Source organism: Nicotiana attenuata, chromosome 6, assembly GCF_001879085.1.
Source record: "Nicotiana attenuata strain UT chromosome 6, NIATTr2, whole genome shotgun sequence".
Taxonomy (NCBI): domain Eukaryota; kingdom Viridiplantae; phylum Streptophyta; class Magnoliopsida; order Solanales; family Solanaceae; genus Nicotiana; species Nicotiana attenuata.
The window spans coordinates 89,003,171-89,013,304 of record NC_031994.1 but is presented as its reverse complement, the minus strand read 5'-3'; the positions used below and the strand labels follow the sequence as shown (position 1 = coordinate 89,013,304).

The following is a 10,134-nucleotide window of genomic DNA, read 5'->3' as shown; positions in this document are numbered from 1 at the left end:
TCCACGTATTATGCTTAAAGTGCAATTACAATTTTATCTTCGAGCCAGACATATTGACCAAGAGCTGCCTGGTTACCCATTTATAGTATAGTATAAAATAATGATATTGACATCTCATCCTTCTACACTATTCTTCATAACATATTCACTGCACATACATTTTTAATGAGGGGACCACGTGGGTTCTGGAGTGGTCTTGGCCTTCTCTCCAAAACTAGATGAAGATTGCCCGTGCTATCGCACGGGCCCAACATATTAAGCATTCTGCCTTTTTTTTTCTAAGTGTTCTGATGCCAATGGAATAGCTCTATCTATAAAATAAGAAACTGGACTATCATAATCAGTAGGCTTTTCAATACATCATACCAAATGGTAGGATGGTACAATATCTGCAAAAGAGGACATAAATGAATCTACAATGCTACTGCTATCCAGTCAACCATCATAGTGATTACAAACACGTATTTTTGATGTAATACCCATAAAATATAGAAAATGTGTATCTTCAAGAAAAGCAACTCATCTTACCCTTTTGAGTATCAGCTACAGTGCCCATCAGTAGTCGCTCTTATTATACATGTATACCATAAACAGAAGCAAGCAACAGACAATATAGAAGAGGTTTTATAGAAATAAACACCATAACGTATTGTCAAATATACAATTGTTTGTAGCAATTTGAAATTTTAAAATATAATATTAAGTACTCAATTTCAATACCTTTGATTAGGAGTGGCAACCTTACTCCTTTGAGTTTACGAAGTCACGATATTAATAGCATACATGTTTTGATCCTAAAAGTTTGGTTCTACGAGGTACCTAAAGGCATATTAAAGAATGTCAAATATTGCATTATAGTGTTTGTGTTGATCTCTGCTCTATAACCCATCATTGATAGGCAACCTTTTGTTTTTGAAGCAAAGCCAATATTTTGCATTATAATGTATTTCATTTCAATTGCAGCATACGTAATATAATATTCAGCTGGATGATTAAAAATTAAACTAAAAAATGTATCATTCAATGATGAAAAGTGATAACTATGTGTAAGAAAGACTTTAAGAACTTCCGGAGTAATCCATCTAAACATCTCAGATGCATTGATACAAAGTTCGAATAGGTAACATACGTTGACTGTAAAACCTNTTATAGTGTTTAGCTAATACGTAAACAAGAACTTAACTATAAACGAAAACGACGTAAAAAACGTAAAANTATTTAAGATAGAACACATACCAGTTTCTATGATTTTCACTGGAAAACTGATTGAATTTTGTGTCTCAAATCTCAGTAAGAAAATATGCCTTCCTACAGTTTTCCTCCACACTCAGCCTCTTTCTCAAAAGAGCTTCTTTCATTTTTATTGATTCCATTCCCTACAACCTTGGTTGGTTCAGTCTCTGCTTGCAAGAAAAGTATACAACAATTTCACTTACGCAATAGATCTACTATTATAAGGTCATGCATTCAACCAACTGTACTAACCAAATTTGGTGATAGTCCTGGTGAACTATCATGGCAAAACTTATTTCTTTAAGATAATTAAGAGTGACTATGGACATTTGACTCAAAAGAATCTTTAGAACTGATTGGTAATGTTATTGGGGTATTTAAAAAATACACGTATTAAGCGAGTGGAGAAAAATATAAATGTGCTAAATGGACACACAAATGATAATGGTTTGTTACTTCCAAGAATGATAAGCAAACTACTATACAGAAGTTTTAAAGTAGAAATATGGCACAGTTGTAGCAAGTGTTTACCATGGAATAGGTTATGTAGCATTTGAACATACAACAAAACAAAATTGAGATAAGTTTATTAGGTGCTCACTTTAATACAGAAGCAAACATAGAGATAAACAAATAACCACATGGTCAAGAATGTGACAGTTAAATAGATACAAATCAAGCAGCCACTTTGCTATTATCGTAAGAGCACACCATGCCTTCCTATGTGCACAACTATTAAAACTTGACATGTTTTGATTAATCTTAAGAATAAATCTTTTTCAGCTTGTTAATTCCAGTAAATCCCCAACCTAACTTCAATTAAATGATGTCCTTTTAGAAGAAACTTCCTTTCAGAGCTTTACAAATTGTTTTAAAAATTACTTCTATCATGTAATTTTTTTCTAAAGTTCCATACGCTAAGCGGATGGTAGAGCGCTTTCAGTATCAACTATATAAGAACTCAAATATTAATTAAATAACCAAATAAAGCATGTTAGAAAATGTTGGTATGAAATATCGGAAGAGAGCCAAAATCTACTTGCTTGGTCCTGGCTCTCAGTATTTCTTCGCAGACACTCACTTACTCCTAGTCTCGTACAACTATATAGGCAGTGTAAACTATGTAATTTTGTAGTTCACAAAAAAAAAATATATTATATTTTACTGCAACTAATCTTCTTTAATATCAGTTAAACCTTTTCAATTTACTACATTCGGTAGTTTTTTTCTAATCCTATTAAAATTTAAAATTTGATAGAAGTCAAAAGTAGAAGATAGAGTCTCCATGAGAGCTGGTGAATCTACGTCTGTCACGCACTAAAGTGGAAACTTGAGATCCAACATGAGTTATGGGAGTTTGAGAAAACCTACACACTACGATCAACTATCTATATAACACAAATCGAGTGCTTTGAAGCAACTCTTGTGATAACTTTTTCTCTACAAAACGTGTTTGTTGAATTTTTATTATAGAACATCACGTCTATATTATACTTTCTCTACTTAGATCATTGATAGCTCCTTCTCCAAACATCACTGTCAGATTAGTAACCAAATTTTATGAAGCTAAAACTACGGCAGGTAAAAGATAAGAAGCGATAACACAAAAATTTCCAAATAATGAAAACATAACTCATCTTTTTCATGTAAATTTGGAGGAAAATGAAATAAGTAGGATGCAGATCAAACAGTAGTTGAAATCCAAGTCAGTCACATGCTCATTCATTCTAAAATCCTCAAGTTATTACTCTTGGTCAAAATGACAAAATCTTTAAATACAAATAATGATGGAGAATCGTCAAATAATCAGCGGAAACCCCAGTTTCTTTTCAAGCTGTTTTTTAAATTTCAAAAAATTAAGACAAATTAGCATGATATTTCGAACCACAAAGCAACAATATACAACACCCCTGAAACAAAACAATTACAGAGCACATAGAAATGGAATAAAATATAGCAGTAAAACTAACCTTTCGACTATGATCTTAATGGAGCAATTACGGAAGTGTGAAGAAACTCAGCGAAACCCCCAATTTTCTATTAAAGTATCATTTTTTATTTCAGAAATCGATGTGCCGTTAATGAACACAAAGATTTTAAAGTCATAAGAATGGCAGATTAAACGATGAAGAAAGAGAAGCGATGGCAATTCTAAACAAACGAAAGGCAGAGAAGCAGCGCAAAGTTTTCCTAAAGCCAAGCGGTGGCCGTCATTCCCATCACAAGGTGGAGCCGAAATTACCTATTTAGTCTTTCTCTGAACATACAAATCAACATATGCGGGGGCACAACAGATATTTTATCCATCATAAAACTGAGAAAGACCAAATTGCCCCGGCAAGCAGGGATGTCGACGGTCTTGTGCTTGCTTTAGGGCACTTCTATTAGTAGAAATATATATATTCTCGAGAGATAAATAGATACAAAATGAGTAACACACGGAATTGAAAAAAGAAAGGGACGGAAAAGCAGAGAGAGAAAACAGAGGGTTGATAACACCTATTTTCCACCATTAAAAGGACCTCAAAAACTTCATAACCCAGCAGCAAACCCACCTGCAAATTCCCAAAAAACACAACTGTAACACCGTCCAAACACTTATCTGCACCAGATCCGCTGTCCACATTAAACACAACAGATCTGAAATCCATCAACCACCCACTAACCGAGGCTCTTTTTCTTTCTTAAAGTTCCGGTCAGCTCTTTCAGCTTCGGTGTTCTCTGGTCGAGTAGAGTTCGAGTTAGTCGGCGATATTCGAGTTTCTCCGGCGAGGTTCGGTCAATCTTTTGCCTGTCGAGGTCCGGTCGTCGTCCTGTGCATTGTCAAGTTTCAAAACAGTCAGAGTCATATTCATTTTGGAGATCCATTTCTCACTCTTATCTTTCCCTTCAATCCTGTATATCAATTTTGATGGAATAAAGTCTTTGTTGCGTGTGTGCTTGAGATTGTCAATATGTTCGCATGGGTTGGAATTCACGTTGCTTTCATGTTCTTTCCCGAATAGTTTTTGGGATCGTTGTTGTATCATTAGCCTATTACTAATTAAGCTTGATTAAGAGAGGGAAAAAAATAATGTACTGATGGTTTCAAATTAGTGGAATTGGTTCGTGGGGTTGGGAACTTAAGATAAAGAAGGTAATTTGCACCTGTTATTATTCTTTTGTTTTTATACGTTAGGAGCATGTTTTAGGCCTATCATATTTGGGTAGGCAAAATTTTAGGGCGTTTATGTTTTAGTTTTGTTAAGGCGAGAGGTTATCCCTTTAATCGATTATATTATTCGGGAATGGCCTGGCGAGCTTGTGAAGGAAGCATAGTGTAGTATTTTATTTTTATTTTTATTTTCTTTGTCTTTTATATAGGTAGGGACAACCTCGAACCTTGTTGTGTTTGTTTTTTTTTTGTGTTTTTACATCAATTCGAATATTTTAAAAGCCAACTAGGTCGGTTACGCAACCGTACTAGTTACGGGACTTGGGAAATGCCTAACACCTTCTCCCCGAGTCAAATGAACCTCCTTACCTGAAACTCTGGTGCATTCAGTTTTCGAGTCCAAACGTATTTCAAAAGAACAAATTATTTTAAAAAACGGTGATCTGACACACTAAAACCAAATATCAGGTGGCCGCTCTGAAAAAAATTTTGAACACAAATTCTTTGTTAGATTTAATTTGGAAACCCTTTTTGAGCTTCTAAAATCACTTAATCTATTTTAAGAGGGTAAAAAAGGGTGTGACAAATACAAATGAGCTGGAGATGTACCTGTTATCGGGTATATTTATCTCGACTTGCTGCTTTCCGCAGAGGTCCATTTCTAAAGCCCAAATATATAAAATGGCAACATAAGTCATGAGAATCGTTCTCCTTAAAGCTTAGTACGATACGAAAAAAAGAAGACAAACTTTTTTGGGATCAAAATTCCGTCAGGCATCTACAATTTGAAACCATATCAGTTCTCGCAAAAACACGTTGCTAGTTAGAAGCTGACATCTAAAGTTGCAATTACAGATGGAATTGAAACTCTTAGCAGCACACCTTGTCTTTCGGAGGGAAGCCATAAGTCCCAGATTTATACAATGCAAAGGGTGATAATATATATAATCAAGTAAAGAAAACAAGGGTGAAAAGTATCTACACTCTTCAATGAGTAACTTTACACCATAGAGCTGAAGAAACAACCTCTAGCTATAGCTCATTACTTTCCTGCAATCTATAAAAAAAATTGACGCCTCAACAATTAGCTCATTACATCTAAGCAAACTATGTTTCTGTGGAGCCTTCTTTTCTCGGTCAGATATCCGAGCAGGAACATTAGAATGCGATTTGAACCAGCATTAGAATGCGATTTGAACAGGAGCATTAAAATGTTTTGAATGTCATAGGCATCAAGCGTGTCATCATAGAGCACATAGTGAGATGACATCAAGGGAAGCTAAAAAGTTCAACAAATCCCACTTCAAGTTTTGCATATACTTTGTGACAAGTTCCTGATTTTAGCAGGAAAAGAAGCTTGGTTGCTTGCTGACATGTTGACAGAATATTCAAGGCACAAATTGATTTCTACAAGAAATGTGAAGTTTGGGAAACAACTGCTATGAAGCGGGAAATGGCACGGCTGTTGGGAAAATAATAATAATCCCGCCCATGAATAATATCCACGATCAATAACAATAATACAAGAGAGTAACAAAGACATCGAATATTTTAACGGGGTAAAATACAATACCCGAACAGAGTAATATTACCACTATAATATTATAACTTGATAGTGTCAAGAGACTACTACAATTTTGAAAGAAATAACACTCTTTATTTTAAATACCTTATAACAATATTACTCACACTCACTATTTATCTCAGAGATTACGATCTGTGGATTACTCTCTTTAACTTATGTTACTTCTCTCTGCTTTTTGGTGTGTTTGAAGAAGTGAGAGAGTCCTCCATTTATAGGAGCAAAAACGTAGCCTCCAAGAATGCTATAGGAGATGTATTAATCTCCTCCACTTATTTCCAAACTTTGGCTCCAAGACAGACTTGCCAGCAAAGTTTTCTATTTCATAGGCATATATGCCTATTGTCGAATAAGATGGACCCCACAATCTCTCCCTGAATTTTAATTTTTCTTTTTCATTCCAAGTCTTGATCTCAATCTCTGAAAACTTTCAAACTTGATAGGCTTTGTAAAGATATCCGCAGCTTGATCATGAGACTTCACATATTTGAGCTCGACTTCCTTGTGGCAATGCATTCTCTGTTAAAGTGATACCTTGTATCTATATGCTTGCTTCGATCATGATACACTGGATTCTTCGCGAGTGCTTGTGCAGATTTGTTGTCAATACAAATCTCCGTAGCTTCAATCTGTTGTAAATTGAGCTCCTTTAATAATCTTCTTAGCCAAATAGCATGATATGTACAGGATGTTGTTGTTACATATTCACTATCACAAAATCTTACAAGGTTGAAGTCACTAGAAGAAGAGTAAAATAATACAAAATCAATCGTACCTTTTACGTAACGAAGAATTCTTCTAGCGACTTTCAAGTGAATGGAGTTAGGAGCTTCCTTGAAGCGACTTATTACTCCAACTGCAAAGAGTATATCTGGCCTGGTATAAGTCAAGTACCTCTAACTTCCCACAAGACTTTTGAAAAATGTGGGATCCACTTTTTCTCCTTCATCAAACTTGGACAATTTTGTCCCACCTCCATTGGCGTGTTCACGGGGTTGCAATCGAGCATGTTGAACTTCTTCAATATCTCTTTTGTATAGCTTTCTTGAGAGATAAAAATTCCATCATCTATCTGCTTCACTTCTAGGCCAAGTAGTATGACATGACCCCTACATCCGTCATCTCGAACTCACGGGACATATCTTTCTTAAAAGCTTCAAACAAACTTGGGTTAAATAAAATCATCAACTTGGGTTATATATGTTGAACCTTTTTGATTTTTTTTTGTGTGTATTACTCATTTATATTTTAACTCTCTTTATTGAAAATTCGGCTCTGGCTCTATAACTGTAACGACCCGACCGGTCGTTTCATTTGTTACCGCTCTGTTTCCCCCCTTCCTGCTTCTTATTGTCTTGTTGAGCTGTATTATGTGTTATCGGGTTGGTTGGCTCGGGTTCGGAGAGGTTTTGGTAAGGTTTGAGACACTTAGTCTCCTTTTAGTAAGCTTAAGTTGGAAAAGTCAACCGGATGTTGACTTATGTGAAAAAGGGCTCGAATGTGAATTCCGATGATTCGGATAGCTTCGGGAGGCAATTTGGGACTTAAAAGTGTGATCGGAATGTATTTTGGAGGTCCGGAGTAGCTTTAGGCTTGAATTGGCGAAAATGGATTTTTGGCGTTTTCCGATTGATAGGTGAGATTTTGATATAGGGTTCGGAATGGAATTTCGGGAGTTGCAGTAGGTCCGTTGTGTCATTTGGGATGTGTATGCAAAATTTCAGGTCATTCAGACGTGGTTTGATAGACTTTTTGATCAAAAGCGTAATTCGGAAGATTTTTGGAACCTTAGGCTTGAAACCAATGTGATTTGGTTGATTCGATGTTGTTTGAGGTGTTTTTAAGATTGGTATAAGTTTGGATAGTGGTATATAACTTGTTCGTGCTTTTGGTTGAGGTCCCGGGGGCCTCAGGGTGATTTCGGTTGGTTGACAGAAAGTTAGGAATTGGGAGTTTGCAGCTGAAGATTTTTTTGGTTGCTGTCATAATCGCATCTGCAGTTGGGAGGCCGCAGGTGCGACTCCCACAGATGCGGAAGCAAGCCGCAGAAGCGGCCAAGAGGTAAGTCAGGCAGAGCCGCAGAAGCGGGCATTTGGACGCATCTGCGTTGGCGTAGGTACGAGAGAGTGACCGCAGGTGCGGTCCCAGACCTTTAAGTGAAAACTGCAGGTGCGGTGGCTAGACCGCAGAAGCGGGCCGCAGAAGCGGAAAAAGGACCACAGGTGCGGAATCCCTAGGTCAGAGAGTATATATTTCATTCTTCGCGATTTTCAGACTTTCTTCACCATTTTAAATCGGTTTTTGGAGCTTTTTGGGGGATTTTAAAGAGGGAATCAGAGGGAACTTCATTGAGGTAAGATTTTTGAACATAAAACTCGTTCCTATGGTGTTATTTCATTGATTAGGCTTGAAATTTATGGAAATTTGTGGGTAAATATTGAAGAAACTAGGGCTTGGAATTGGAGACCTAGAATTTGGGATTTGAGGGGTCATTTGTGGTTGGATTTTGGTAAATTTTCTATGCATGAACTCGTGGGAAGATAAGGATTCCGTTGATGTTAATTTGTCAGATTCCGAGACGTGGGCCCGGGGGTCGGGTTTGGTTAATTTCGGATTTGTGTTGAAATTTGATTATTTTCGCATGGGCTTCGTTCCCTTAGCATATTTTGACGTCATGATTCTGATTTTGGATAGATTCGACGCGTGTTGAGGCAGATTCAAGAGGCAAAGGCATCGCGGGCTTGAAATTGGACCGATAGAGGTAAGTAATGATTGTAAATATTGTCCTGAGGGTATGAAACCACGGCTTTCACATCGTTGTGCTATTTTGAGGTGACGCACATGCTAGATGACGAGCGTGGGGTCGTGCACCATTAGGGATTGTGACTTAGATCGTCCCGTATGACTATTTAACTACGTATTTGTAATGACCCGACCGGTCGTTTTGAGTTGTCGCACTTTGCTCGTCAGTTCTCGGGCATGACTTGCCCCGTGTGATGTATTATGACTTATATAAATCGCTGGTTTTGGTTTTCAGGGTAATCGGAATGAATTTGGAATAACAGTTCTCAATTGAAGCGTAAGATTTGAAAGGTTTGACCAAGATTTGACTTGTTGGTATATGACCTCGGAATGCGGATTTTATGGCTCGGATAGCTTCGTTAGGTGAGTTGGGACTTAGGAGTTTGTTCGGAATATTTTTGTGATGTCCGGTGTAGAATTAGGCTTGAATTGGCGAAAGTTAGTTTTTGGCGATTTCTGGTCGGCAGTGGAAAATAGGCTATCAAGGTCGGAATGGAATTTCGACAGTTGGAACAGGTTGGTAATGTCATTTTGGATATGTCTATAAAATTTCAGGTCAATCGGAGTTGTTTTGGATAGTTTCGGTGTCGAAAGTTGGAAGTTTAGAAGTTTTTAGGCTTGAATTCGGGGTTGATTTGGTGTTTTGGTGTCGTTTTGGGTGTTCCGGAGGTTCGACTAAGTTCGGGATAGTTTCGGATAGGTTTGGATTGTGTTGCACTCGTTTTTCTTATGTTTTGACGACGTTTCTTCAAGCATAAATGATATCATATTGAACAAATGAGCTTCTATTTCTTTTTTGATTGAAACATTAGATCCGTATCGTAATTACGGACCCGTAGCAAAAAGAATCATCGAATTTGGACATCGTACGAGGATTTTATGGTCATTTTACTAAGAATTAGGTTGCCAGATTTTTCAGATTAATTACGAAATTGTCACTGACGGCGTATTTAAAAATCTGCACTATTTGGAAATATTAAAACCTACATATCTCATTTATTATAAGGTCAAATTGAGTGATTCAAAAGCCTAACTTGACTAGAATTTTACTAGGAACCCATTGGAGGCGTAAAATACGAGTGTAGGGGTTGTTTGGAACAAGAAACGAGGCAGAATAGCTGGCAGAAAAATATACTCCCTCTGTTCCAGTTTATGTGAACCTATTTCCTTTTTGGTCCGTTCCAAAAAGAATGAACCCTTTCTAAATTTGGTAACAATTTTGCTTAAACTTACAATTCTACCCTTAATGAGAAGCTTTTATAACCACACAAATACTCTGGGCCCCTTTTTGACTTTTTTAGGACCACATATCCCAAAAGTCTTCATTTTTTCACAAACTCCGTGCCCAGTCAAACAGGTTCAC

The 10,134-nt window shown here is 36.9% G+C and overlaps 1 long non-coding RNA gene across 1 annotated transcript; it reads right to left on the bottom strand.

Moving 5' to 3' along the window:
• Positions 1,266–3,469, bottom strand: LOC109227407. The gene is made up of 2 exons (XR_002068275.1): positions 3,204–3,469; positions 1,266–1,400 (listed from the first exon to the last, which is right to left on the bottom strand). It is a non-coding gene; the product is annotated as an uncharacterized LOC109227407 (long non-coding RNA).